The following is a 14,644-nucleotide window of genomic DNA, read 5'->3' as shown; positions in this document are numbered from 1 at the left end:
TGAGTGACTAAGCCATTTTGACTGTTAAAAATACCCAAATGAACTATAAAGGACATATGAAGGAAGAAGCTATCTGCATCCAGAGAAAGAAGTGATAAATAGAAGTACGTATAGAATGATTTTATATACCTATATATATTTGTATCTACCGGTAGCCATCTTTAGGGTGGGAGGAGAAAAAAAAGAAACTTATATGATAAATTTCTATATCTAAAAGGAATAGCAAGTTGCACATTGAAGAGAGCCTTTGGCCTCTTACAGGTCCCTGAGTTCTCCTCCCCATGGCCCGTGGCTGTTGCCTTGACACCCGTTATTTTCCTTACCACAGTCTGCAAGATTTTCTCAGGGTTAAGCTGACCTGTGCTTGAATATTTGCGGACCTTGTGTTTTTCTGCAGTTTTCTCAGAAAAACAGGAACTTGGCTGATGTGCAAAGACTGGGGGGCCCCAGTACATTCCAATGTATGTAATGTTTTTGCTTGAGTATGAGATCCCGTCTCCCGCAGACAAAATGGCTCTGTTGTTTGACCTGCTCACAGCATCCCCATCTCCTTATTTTCAACCCCGATCAGCCCGCCGTTGCTTCCCCATTTGACTGCTGGCCGCAGCAAATGGCGCCTAACGCAGGGCAAAACAGAAGGCAAAGTTGGTAGTAGCAGCAGAGATCTGACAAGAGTTCTGGATCCAAAGAGAATCTCCTGATCGGTGGCACCCCTGGGAAAGGCTGAGGAAGAGGTACCTCTATTTCATTCAGGTCAGGGAAGACTCCAGGAAGGGCCAATTCATCAGTGTGGTACACTTAAATACATTTCTACCGCTAAGGGTGAAATCAGAGCACAGGAGATGTAGAATTATATATGTGTATGTATATATATATGTATGTATGTATGTATGTATCGAGTTATCAAAATACACAGGATAAAAAGATCAGGAGAGCTACACTAAATTGTTGAAAAATTTAATGAAGGAAAAGGGCTTATACTGCATGTCCAAACAGATCCGCACGTTCCTGGAAGTGGTGTATACTTGTTCCCCCTGGGTGCCAAATGAAAGGACTATAGATCTAGAGAAATGGCACATTGTAGGGAACCAGATGAGTGAATATTTTAGAGAAATAGAACCTTTAGCAACAAGAATTCTGAAGGCAGACGCGGCCTCAAGAACAGCCGGGGATCTGCCCCAGGTCATCTTCAAAAGCAGGGTCTACAAGACCCCAATAAAGCATGGCACCTGGCCTCCATTACACTCCTGAGGGCCAAGCAATTTGGGTAAGGATTCAAAAAGTCCTCTCTGTGTTCTTGTCTGTATCTGTTCTGTGTTTCTGTGTGAGTGTGTAATCTGACATCCTGTTATCCCTCTCTCTCTCTCCCTGACTCCAGTCTCTTCAGAGGAGTGGGAGGGTGGAGAAGAGAAAAAGAGTAAGAAAAATGTTTTATTGTTTAGGTTATATGATGGAAAAGGCAAATTGAAGTGTCAGGTCAGTATTAGAAAGAAAAAAAGTTTAGGAACTTTTGGGAAATTGTTGAAAGAATGCTCTTTCTTCCTTCATTCCAAATCTGGCCAAATTTGGAATGTGAAGAGAGATAAGAAAGAAAGCAGGAAACTTTTCCCTTAAATTTAAGTGAAATGTGCTTAAGATAAGTCAGAATTTATTATACTACTTGGCACTAAGGCAAATTGGGAAAAGAAAAAGAGACACTGAGTCTCCCAGTACAAGAAGAAGGGACAAGGCGCCACTGGATCTTTTCCAGAGTCCCAGTCGTGCCTTTGACTGGCAGATTCAAAGTTCTCATTGTAGACCCTTTATCTTGATGTTTTTTTCACCTAAGTCTCAATATAAATTAAATTATAATAACATCGAAACTACAAAATTAATATACACATTGCAACAAAAGTTCCATTCTGTGTGTTCTACTTTGCTACTTTGTTGCCCTCTCATACCCCACTGACAATGGCCCTGGACCCCTGGGCATTCTGAAGCCCACACTTCTAGGCTCAACAAGTCCTTGCTCTCACATCACCAGAACTTAGAATTTTTGCTCCAAGTTTCCCAAAGCCCAGCAACTCCTACTGGGAAACAGGTTCCTTAGGGGCCCTCCTCAATGATTCCTTAGACCTTTAATTCAGGTGCTGGACTCTACAGCTTCCTAGCACCCCCCCATGATGTTAGAGAAAGCAATTTTAATCTGGATTTTGTTGAAACTAAAAGATGAAAAAATTGTGTAAAATCAGTTTATAATGTTTTATAACTGCCATATGGAAAACCAGGTATTTTCTACTGTACCTGTAGTTAATGGAAGGTCACAGCTAAAGCAATTCAGCCAGCACTTACTTGTAAGATTGTTAACTAGGTTATTTGGGATTACTGGTTTACTGTTAAAAACCAATGAAGTTCTGGAGAGATGAAAGAAATTATGTCCACCCACCTTTCGGGCTAAATTCGTGGGTGGGTTCTATTAAATCTTATATGGATATTGATTAGGATAAAGATATTGATTATTGTGAGTTATTATTATTGCTGTTCAATTAATTATCAACCCCCTCTTTGTGGAAGGGAAACTGACTATACCTTGTTATCAGTGACTGAAATTTCTTAGGCTTCACTTTTACCTGGGCCAAAAGAAGCAGTAAGAATACTAGTCCAGCACATTTTAAACCAATCTAATTATAATAGGTGATTGCAAACTATTTGTAAAACTTTCCCAAGAAAAATGTGAATGGAACTTAGAAACATATATTTGAATAATTTAAAAAGTGCATATTGTTATTTGGCATTGAGAAATTTATTAACTGTATAGCCCCAAGAAAATTCTATTTACTGTAGTTTACTGTTCAGTTAGGGGATGGTGGTGGAATTCATTCCCAGGGATATTACAAAGATGGCATGATTGTAAAGGTGTTTGGCACAATGCTTGGCATAAAATAAATGCTATTTGAATGTAAACTGTTTTAAGTTGAAAAGAATGGCTTCATATTCATTACCTTTATGTGGATTTTCATCAATGTGAAGTTTTGGTGATGAGATGAATGATTCTCTGTATCAGGCAATTTGGGGTCATATCTGACTGAGGTAAAGCCACGACAAAGGTAATTAATTGGTTTTCATTTTCAAGTTTAAATAGATGACAATTGTTTATGATATTGTTATATTTCTAAAAATTTTCTTATTGCATAACTTGGTAAGCAACTGTATCATCTGTGTTGTTAGAAAAGCAATTTCTTTTATAATCTGAACGTTATTAGGTTAAGAATTGTACCAAATTTTGTCTTTCATTGTTTTGCTATCATTTGGGACATTTGTGACTTTGTTAATTAAGCTATTGATGGTATTGCTTAGAGATAGCATTTACAAGAATATATTTAGTTTTCTTTTTTTGTCCTCAATTATGTGGAAAAGGTTTGGCGATCAAATTTAAGAATTGTTTAGCACTTAAGAATTAATAAGAATATCAGGATAAATTATAAGCTGTTTCTGAGAATGGGAGATATTTTTATGAAGAAAATTTTGTAAAATCATTTGCATGATTTTTAGAAAGCATCGTCCTTGAATAAGTGTGCTCAGAGAAACAGCAAAGATAGCAAACAGGCCCAAGGATTTTATATTAACCCCTTCCTGGGGACCATGTTACTTCTCCTTATTTTGTGAAATTGCCAAGGCTCCTGGAAACTATCTGCATGGGCAAGCCTTGCAAAAAAGAACTTGTTTGAGTTATGTAAATTCTAAACAATGAACTTGGCTTGCTGAGAAATTGCAAGTTTATGTACAATAGATAGAAAGGATTCTAATATTTTACACCAGGACAAGTTTTAAGTGGAGAATAAAAGATATTAACTGAAATCCCATATATATATATATATATATACATATATATGAGTCCTGGTAAAATATTTATTGCTCATTACAACTCCATGAGAACAAAAATTACTGTATTTGACTCTAAGCTGTGATTAGTGAAACTTGCAAACGGCATTTGGGACCATAACTAATTTTGTTTTGAGCTTGAATTTGGGTATGTCACATGTCCCTGCTTTTTTCCTTCTATAGCAAATTTCTGTGATCAGAGCGAGTAGTCAGTATAAGATATGAGCTCTTTTGTGTTATCTTACTGGGCAACCTAATATTATTTTATCTAGGACTAGAACATGTGCAGAAATTTATACAGACTGCCTAAGACTCACCTTATGATGTTCCCTTTGTTTACCAATGTGAGATTCCATTACAACAACTTTTTGACTAAGAAACTTTGTGATATCTAGGAATTCTGCAACAACTAGAAACTTTGTTTATTATAATATTTTGGAATTTGTGCTACTTGAGGATTTTTGCACCAACTTAGAAAAGCTTTATAAAGAATGGTACAAATGCATGTGAGCCACTTAGGGCTTGCTTTGTAAATGTTCCTTAAGCAATGTGAACCCATTATTTTATTTTTTGATTAATATCGTGCTTGTCTAAAGTTTAGTTACAATTACGATGCTGAAAAGAAAATGGTTTGTGGTTTATTTTATAAATGCCATCAAAGAAATATGACTTGACTAAAAGGTTAAGATTCTATATGCATTGTGTTAAAAATTGACTATTTAATGTATTTACGTATGTACTGAAGCCTGTTGTTAATAGTTTAAGTGACATCTCATCCTCCTGATGAGAAAATTAATAATAAATAAATGTGAAGTGTAAGACACTGGCTTCCAATATGAATTTCTTAAATATGACTATTGGCCATGGTTCAAATTTTTAGTATGGAAAAATGATCAAGGTTATTAAGATTAGAAATGATAATTAAAAAGTGTGCTGAGATCACTCTTGTAGGAGAATGGACAGAAAGCTGGTTCCTACAAGAAGAGAAGGAGAAGAAGAGGGAGATGGCTGGAACAGATACCAACGACCAGAGGATTTCATTGATGACGTTCCTTGCCAGATAGCTGTATAAGAGATGACTTTTTGAATTTTAAAAAGACAATTGCATTTTTATTTCTTTTTGACTTTATGTATCTATATTCATAAAGGGGACTGCCCCCTTTGATTTGTCAATGCATTAATCAATCCTTCCCATAATTAATTAAAGGGGTTATGGTTAAAGGAAAAATTCAGATGTATCTATAATGATGAGGACATACCAGTCATGTGGAAAGACACAAAAATTGGGAAGATGGGAGGGGCCTGGTAACCTCTGCATGTGGGCGAGGTTGTGCTTGTGTTTCCACAGGAGGTGGGGAGATCTGGGTTCCAGAAAGAAATGTTCGAGTTGTGCACCAAAGTGTGGAGGCTGAAGCTAAAGAAAAGGAGGAGACAGCAGAACAAGAAATTGACACAGTTGCTGCTTCTCCTGGGCGTGATGAAGGTGTCGGAGGGAACCATGGTCACCAGAAAGTGAAGATTCTACCCTAAACACCATGGGTCAGAGCAGGGACTTGGGAGGATCCATTCCCCGAAATCATCATGCAGGGGACCGTATTTAATGTTTCATGTAACAATTGTTTGGTATCAGAATGTATTGATCAGGCTATAAAAGGACATGTTTTATTTGTAATTACCAGACCTACTTTTGCTCTGTTCCCAGTCAAGAGTGAACATTGGTATCACACCAGAGCTGACAATGCTTTGGGTCAAATTTTAAATCAGTTAAGTCCTTTGAAAAGAAAACGGAGATGCATTTCTTGTATTGTATTTGGTATTATCGCTTTAATTACTGCTATGTCTTCTTCAATAGCTTTGGCAATGTCTGCATCCCCTTTTCAAAATGAAATTGTTCACGCAAAGTTCCTTCAGCAATCGGCCCATAATGTATCTAGAGGCCTCACTATTCAAGCTAAGATTGACAAGGAATTTTATCAAGCCATTAACAGTATTAGTATTAGAGAAGATGTGTTAAATATAGCTACTGAATTCGAAATCATGCGTGTTCGTCAAAGACTTATTCGTGATTATAGATACATAGAATTTTGTATGATGAATCATATATATAATGATACAGATTGGTAATGGGAAAAAAATAAAAATCATCTTAATGGTCTATGGGGTAACAGCAATATAACATTAGATACTGAGGATCTTAATAAGTTAGCAGATGCTTTAGATAAAGAATCTCGGGAAAATCTTGTCGCTGATGAAACTGGTGTACAAATTGCTAATTGGATAAAATGTGCCCCGGGCATATTTTCTGGGCTAGGACAAAATATTATGCTGATAATACTTTTGGTTATTGTGCGCCTGCGTCTCTGTCTTTGCGCTCCTATGCTAATTTCCTGTTTTTCGACCGCTATAGAAATCTTAACAGACGGGAGTTTTATTGACGAGAAGCAGAGAACCCCTTTGGTACTGATCAAAGGGCTGTTCCCCTTGGTCAATAAACTAAAGAGGGGGAGATGAAGAGAACCTTTGGACTCTTATGGGCTCCTGATTCCCCTCCCCATAGCCGTGACTGTTGCCTTGACACCCGTTATTTTCCTTACCATAGTCTGCAAGATTTTCTCAGGGTCAAGATGACCTCTGCTCGAATATTTGCAGACCTTGTGTTTTTCTCTAGTTATCTCAGAAAAGCAGGATCTTGGCTGATGTGCGAAGACTGAGGGGCCGGAATGTATGCAATGATTTTACTTGAGCATAAGAGACCCCGTCTCGCGCGGAATAAACGGCTCTGTTGTTTGACCTGCTCACAGCATCCCCGTCTCCTTATTTTCAACCCCGATCAGCCCGCAATTGCTTCCCCATTTGACTGTGCTGGCCGCGGTAGCACATAATAGATTTCCAGTTTAATTTTTAATCATCTGTTTTTCTATTTTACTATGTTACTTGTTTCTTACTTTCAGAATAATTTTTTAAAAGAATAATAATGGAATTAGGTTATATTCAGATGGATAGATAAATAGATAGATGTTTAGTTTGTGTAAGGCACTAGGTAATGGGGGTAAAAAGATAAAAAAATGAATAAAAGCTAGATATTATATGAATGAAACAGTGAAATGTTCATTGTTTAGAACGTTGTTAGTAACCTCGAGAATAATAAGTAAGTTTAGAAGAAGAGTGGGTTTGGGGGAAAAGTAATGACTTCTGCTTAGACATGTTGAACTGGAGATGACAAGATGAAGATCTACCATAGGTGACTGGGAAGGAGTGTTCAGACAGGTAGCAGGAGAACCAGGAGCCACCAAAAATGTAGCATTGGGAGAGTAGTTGGGAGAAGAAAGTGGTAAATATGACCAAATTCTGCAGAGAGGTTAAGGAAAAAGACTGAGGATTGAGAAAAAAACAAACATTAGATTTCTCAATTAAGAGATCAATGTTCACTTTGGAGAGATCTTTGATCGGCTTTTCTGAGGAAAGCAACTTTAATGGGTTTACAATTTCACTTTAGTTAAACATACATATTTCATTCACTTAGTTCAGGAGAAAAAGTCAGCACCCTGAACTTCACAGAAAATACAAACAGAAATTACAAGCAGAAATTATAAACAGAGAAAATAACACAAATCAGCAGACAGGACTTCTGTCTGTCCATAGCAATACATTCATAGTTAGAAGAGAGAGAAGCACCAACATCTGGGTTTTCAAAGGTGGGGGGGCTCCTTAACAGCTACCCACAGTCTTGTCTGGCAAAATCACAGGAACACTCTTCCAGTCAGTGAGCCCCTAAAGTAAAATGCTAACCTCAGAGTATATATACACTTCTTCAGGGTCGCAGAGCATCACAACCATGTGACTCAAACCTTGTATGACTTACGCTTTCTTGTGACTTAAGCAGGTCATCAAAGACCTTGATTCAATTAAAGACTCTTGATTCAAACAAAGGCAAGACTCAATCAAAGGCACTTGATTGCCTTAGTGCAAAAGAAAAAGCAGCAAAAAGTCCCACCCTGCTTGCTACCACACCCTCACAACGCTATGTAAATAGTATTCAAGAAATATTGATTGATTTTTCTAGGATCTACTCAGTGCTGATAATAAAAATAACCTCTATATTCGTACATCACTTTTTATTGACAAGAACCCTGTGAAGGAAGGTCTTTGCGACCCCATTTGTGACTATTGGTCCCATGTTATAGAAAGGCAAACTAAGACTGAGAGATTCAACAATTTGATTATGATCACAATGAAAGTAAGAGTTCGTGATGTGTGAATTCCAGCCTTAGGATCTTCAGTTATATCCCCCTAGTCACTATACCATGCTCTGTGACCTCCAAAGGGAAGCATGGCACTTAACAAAACAAGAGGAACAGATCCTTGGAAAATGTATTTTATTTTTTTTTTTAAATCAAGAGTCCCAAGCCACAATGTGGAATTTTCTGTTTAAGTTCTGAGTATAGGTCCAAGCCCTGGTGTATATACAGAGTAAGTATTTGTTCATTCATTCATTCACTCATTCATTCATTCATTCATTGAAGAAACAAAGATGGAGAAAAAAGCTAATATTAGAGAGATGCAGTGGGGATAGAAACAACACCATTGATAATTGATTGAATATATGGGGTGAGGTGTGAGTGTGGAGTTGAGGTTGATGCTGTGGTTGCAAACCTAGATCACTAGTAGGCTGGTGGTACCCTTGAGAGTAACAGGGAAGTTCAGGAGAAGAATGATTTCTTGAAACACTACAAGTAGGTGGTAATTAAGGCCCATACCATGTCTGGGGGATATACTAGTGGTTGTTTTCATTCAGTCATTTTCAGTCATATTTGAATCTTTGTGACCCCATTTGAGATTTTCTTGACAGAGATACTAGAGTGGTGTGCCATTTCCTTCTCAGCTCACTACAGATGAGGAAAGTCACCATGCTAGTAGGGATAGGAATAAACCACTCCCTAGTGCCAAAAACAAACAAATAAACAAAAAAAGCCACATTGGAACCAACTTGCCTCCTGTACTGAAGCCTGTCTACAATGACAACACCATCACTAATGCCAGCTCTTGGGCAGCAGTGTGGATGAAAATAGATGAAAATAATAGTCCATCCTTGACCTAGTCATTTGAGTTCCTGTTTCCTAATGGGAATTTCTAAGGACTCTAAGCTATTTCAGACCCAGTCTTTCTATATGGATTGCTGGGGCCCTACAGAGAATGATCCAGAAAGGGGTTGGCCTTGGGGTGGAGGTATGACCAAATTGACAGCAACTTCAATCTAAGGAGGCTCTGGTGTTTGAGTAAAGTGTGATAACATGGGTGTGCTGGGGAAGATTAAGGGGGCACAGAGGTCCCACGCCAAGACCCATTTGGTCACTGCTTGGACCCTGGTTGGCTAAGAGTGAATGTGGGTGCAATTGTTACTGTTTTGGCCAGAAACCCTGAGGGCCTTCCCCTCCTAGATTTTTTTTGACTAGGCAAAAAAGGCCATTCCCTGCCTCAGTTCTTATCTTGTCTTAATCATTGAATGGGTATTGCCTCAGTCAAGCTGAGACCTGTTAAAGACCTTAACTTAAAAAGACCAAGGTCTCCCACTGCATCCGGGGCCATCTCCAATTGGCCTGATCAGTATCTTTGTACTGGACCCAGATAGCTCTGGAGGAGAAAGTGAGGCTGGTGACTTTGCGCAGCCCTTCCTTATTTAAATCTAATTTACTTGCATGTTATGGCATTCACTCCCTGATGCCATGATCATCTTCAAGAGTGAAGAACAAACAAGGACAAGTATACCATCCCCATTAGGTACTGGTAAAGTTGACTGAATTACAATGAAAGACTTTGCATTTATGAAGGTCTGAGAATTATAATCTTGTCATTTTATTATACATATCAACCTCCCCCTCCCCCTTTCTGCAATGAACTACAAAAGAATGGGTTCTTTCATTTGCAGCTGATAGGAATGCTTGGGTAAACCCCACGAAGGTTACCACCCACTTCTCTTTGCCTAAATCATAATTATAGAATAATATGATAAGAGAGAACAATACTTAGTTTTAACAGGATTTTAAAAGGGAGATATCTTGTACAAAAGATTTGCATACTATAATTAGGCATTTGCTTCCAGTAGCATGAAGGCAGAGGCAGATTGAGTCTAGAAAACACTTAAATAATTTTCAAACATTAGAAGAAATCCACCTACAAGGAATTAACCAATATACATGAAAGTCTGATTTTTTAAAGCATTTCAGTTTCCTACTTCTCTTTGCAGTTTGGCAGATCTTTTATAATCTTTCAGAATACAATAATTGTTCTAGATTAGCAACTATACATTTTTTTCTTTTTTTCCAACTATATATTTTTCCCAGAGGTTTTTGCTAATGGTTGTATCCTGAAAAACTACAATAATAGTAATAATGGTACCTTTGTTTCCTTTTGAATTCCTCCTGCTTCATCCTATATTTTTCTTTTCTATTTCTTCCTTCCTGACTTTTTTTAAATCAAATTCTACTTTTTAGGAGGTGTAGAAGGACAAGAAATGGGAATATGTAGATTAATTGGCAATGTGGAGGAAGAAAATGCAATCCATTTCAACTCAAGGAAAAATTGTTAAATTCTTATTATGTGCCAGAAACTGTTGTAGGTATCAGTGACACAGAAATAAAAAAAATAGTGCTTACCCTTAACAATGTTACCTTCTACTTAAAGGAGTTAGGAGTGAGATAACATATACATGGATATAGAAATAGGGTGGATAGATAGATAGATAGATAATGGATGGATGGATGGGTGGGTGGGTGAATGGATGGATGGATAGATAGATAGCTAGACGGGCAAAATAATTTAAGATATGAGAGAGTACTGACAGCTTGATGTAGGAAGTGTATCTTGAATTGAACCCTTAGGTACTTGGGAATTCTAAGAGGCAAATTAAGAATCAAGAATGTTTCCTGGCTTGTCACACAGCTTGCATAAGTCACAAAGACAGACAAAGTCAGACATCACTTGACTCTTCAAATTTCTTAAGGGAGAAAAATATCTTCTTGAACTTTAAGTGAAAATCTAGAATTTGGCTGAAAAGGGAGAAAAGTATGGCACTATTATCTTCGTGTAAACTTTCAAGTGTTTTTGCTCTGTACTTAGAAAACCTGGGGCTAATTCTTGTATCTGACATTTACTTCCTCTCTGACCTTGGACCATCATCATCACCATCATCATCATCATCATCATCACCACCATCATCATCGCCATCCCTTTAAAATTTGTAAGCACTTTACAAATATAATCTCATTTAATGTTCAGAACTCTGTGAGATAGGTGCTATTGTGATCTTTGTTTTACAGATTTAAATGACTTCAACTCTCTGAGCCCCAATTTTCTCATCTGTAAAACAAGGAAGTTAAACTACATATCCTCTAAGATCCCTTTGAGCTCCCTGTTACATGAACCAGTTCCTTCTGAAATTTAGAAGGGACAAAGGAATAAAAAGAATGAAGGCCAAGCAAAACTTTATTTCACATCACCACCTGGTACTCCTACTATGATCTTTTCTACATAGGACTATTAAAAATGCTACTTCTATTTCAATATCATTTTAAGGTTTCCAAAGCACTTGCCTCAGACACCTTGTGAGTAGGTAGTAAAAGTATTATCATCTTCATTTTACTCATGCAACAACAACAAAAACCTAGATCCAGAAACTAAAATGTCTTGCCTAAGTTCAGATACCAAAGATAGCCCACATAGCAGGAAAATCAGAAAGTGTATTAAAATCAATTTAAATACATCATATTCCTTCCACTCCCCTAAGGTTTCTGAGAATAGAGGTACAGGAATGAGGAGTGAAGGGACAATGGGGAAAAAATAAAACCAGGCCACTACCCTAAGGGTAAGATGTAAGTAATGCCCATTAGAATACCCAAACATATAAGTGTTATAAATTTCCCTGAGATGAAATGAGAAAAAAGAAATCACACATAAAGACATAAGAGAAATGATTGGCAGCTGATTTATCAGCAACAAACAAAAAATTACAATCGAATCCAAGGACAGATCATGGATTTCTTATTTGAAAGCAAGGAGAGTAGTTATAAAAATAAATGGAAGAAAAGTAAAGCATAGGCAAGCAATCTCCAAAGTTGGGAGGGTTCTTATTTATTGGGGAGGGGTGAAGAATTGGAAGCTAGAAAGACAGATTGTGCCTCAACATACCTACCCCAGGTCATTAAGCACACTCCCTCCATTCTATCTCCTTTGGTAGCTGGGCTAGCTTAAAACATTTCCCTTTCTACCCTGAAAACTCAAGGCCATTATGTATAACCTAATATGAATGATGGATACCGCATTAGCAATAAAACAATTGGCACTGGAAACATACTACCCTACTCCCAGGGTACCCACACCCTGAATCCTGTATAGGTTCATGGCTACAGCAGATTTCCCTCAGCCAATTCTGTATCAGGAAGAGCCAATCCAGACCACCTCTTTTCATATTAGGTGAGAGAGTGACACAGAATGAGGAGGCTGGGATGGGTCATCTTCTACACAGCATATGTCATTCCATTATCTTTTCACCAAAACCTTTTCTTCTTCCAACTGCCTTCATTGATGTTGAAGGCATTATAATCCTTGAAGCCATTCAAATAGCAATGTTGCTGCCATCTTGGATTCTTGACGCTATTGCTACCCATGTATAATGTTGAAAAATATTCTTGTTTCTACCACTACAATATATTTGGCATCTATCTCTATTTCTCCATTCACATATTCACTGCCCTTTTCACCTTATGCTTAATCTATTACAATGGCCTTCTGATCTAACTATCTCAAATGTCTCACCTTTCAAACTCATCCTCCACAAAGCACCTAAAGTGAGTTCTTAAAGTGTAGGTATGACCATGTGACACCCCTACCCAATAAACTTCAGTGTCTCCTAATTTATGTTAAGATTAAATATGATATTCTCTTTATCTAATAATTTTATGTCTGTTACGTTATATATATATATACATATGTAAAGTTTACATATACATATGCATATGTGTATGTGTGCATATATATATATATATATATATATATATATATATATACACACACATATATGGTAAAGTTTAATTGCACATGGACCTAACAATAAGAAAATACAAATATTTTAAGAGTGTGGTGCCTTTTAAAACTCCTGATTTGACTGTACAATCCAAAACAAAAAGGACACCACTATCCTAGAACAAAGATTCCCTTTTCTTTGTAGTGGAAGGACAAATTTTGAGAGTTCAAGGAAAAAAAAATCATAGAACCCACTTGATAGTGGTTTCACTATCCATGTTCCTTAATTGAGAAAATGCATGATGACACAAAACTGCTACAAATTCAGTAACAATTTAAATAGGATTTGCATTTTAATAACCACAACAGCAGCTACATACATTTGAAAAAATCCATTATCACACTGCGTATTATTTTGGAGCTAAATCAAGATCAAAATTACAATGTTTGGTGTATAATGGCTTCATGGATTACGTGTAATTATTTCATGGCTCCTCAGTGGGTTGATAGTTCACTAGTGGGTAATCATTGATCAGTACAGAGCAGATGTCACCGGGCTCTAGGTCCTGTCGCCTGAACCAGGATTTCCACTGGCTTCTTAGAAATATGAATATTTATGTTTCCCAACCCTTTTTATTCTGTTCTATTATCGAACACTGGTAGCTTACTAATATTTCAGATGGAGCTCAGATTTTTTTGGTCTTGAAAAAATATTTGCTTTGTATTTGCATATCGCCCTCATGTATTCTCTTCCCATAGAATACTTGTGACCTTTTGAGAAATGTTATTTTTTGTTGGCAAACAACCCAAGGAAAAAATACACACAGAATTTGAAAGTCATATTGTGATTCTTTTTTCTGGAAAAAAATCAATTCTAAATTTACAGTTGTTATGTAGCCACCGTGAATAAATCATTGTCCTTAGAGTGTAAGAAATTTACTTTCTTCCCTACCTTCATTTCTATTTTTAAAGAAACATGGAGATAGATCCTGTAAATGGTGGGTTGTAGATTAAACTGTGGTGGCTGCAAAGTGAGCTTCTCTGAAAACTTAATAAAAAAATAGAATTTACACCATAATTCATATAGTAGAAAAATAAGCAGGAAAATGTGTACTTAACATTAGAGATCATCTAGTTCAACTCCCTCATTTAATAAGTGGCTTAATGATAAGCCCATGGTTGAGGAAGGTAGGGTGGATAGTTTAAAGACAAAGCAGACTAGATCTGTAGTCAAAGGATTTGGGTTCAACTCTTGGCTCTTCAACTTACTATCAAGGCTACTTTGGCCAAGTCACTAACCTCCCCATATTTGAACTTTCCTCTCTGGAAAACCTGAATCACTTTAAAATGTAATTGTGAAAAGTTTAAAAAAAATTGAAATATGTACATTGTTAATGTTTTTTTTATTTTATTATATTTTATTTAAATTTATTTATTTAACATATTTGGTTTTCAGCATTGATTTTCACAACAGTTTGAATTATAAATTTTCTCCCCATTTCTACCCTCCCCCCCACTCCAAGATGTCATATATTCTGGTTGCCCCGTTCCCCAGTCAGCCCTCCAGTATATCACCCCCTCCCCTCTCATCCCTTTTTCCCTTCCTTTCTTGTAGGGCAAGATAAATTTCTATGCCCCATTGCCTGTGTATCTTATTTTTTAGTTGCATGCAAAAACTTTTTTTTTGTTTTTGAACATCTGTTTTTAAAACTTTGAGTTCCAAATTCTCTCCCCTCTTCCCTTCCCACCCACCCTCCCTAAGAAG

Source organism: Trichosurus vulpecula, chromosome 6 (genome assembly GCF_011100635.1).
Source record: "Trichosurus vulpecula isolate mTriVul1 chromosome 6, mTriVul1.pri, whole genome shotgun sequence".
In the NCBI taxonomy this organism is placed as follows: Eukaryota; Metazoa; Chordata; class Mammalia; order Diprotodontia; family Phalangeridae; genus Trichosurus; species Trichosurus vulpecula.
Note: the sequence above shows the minus strand (reverse complement) of the source record.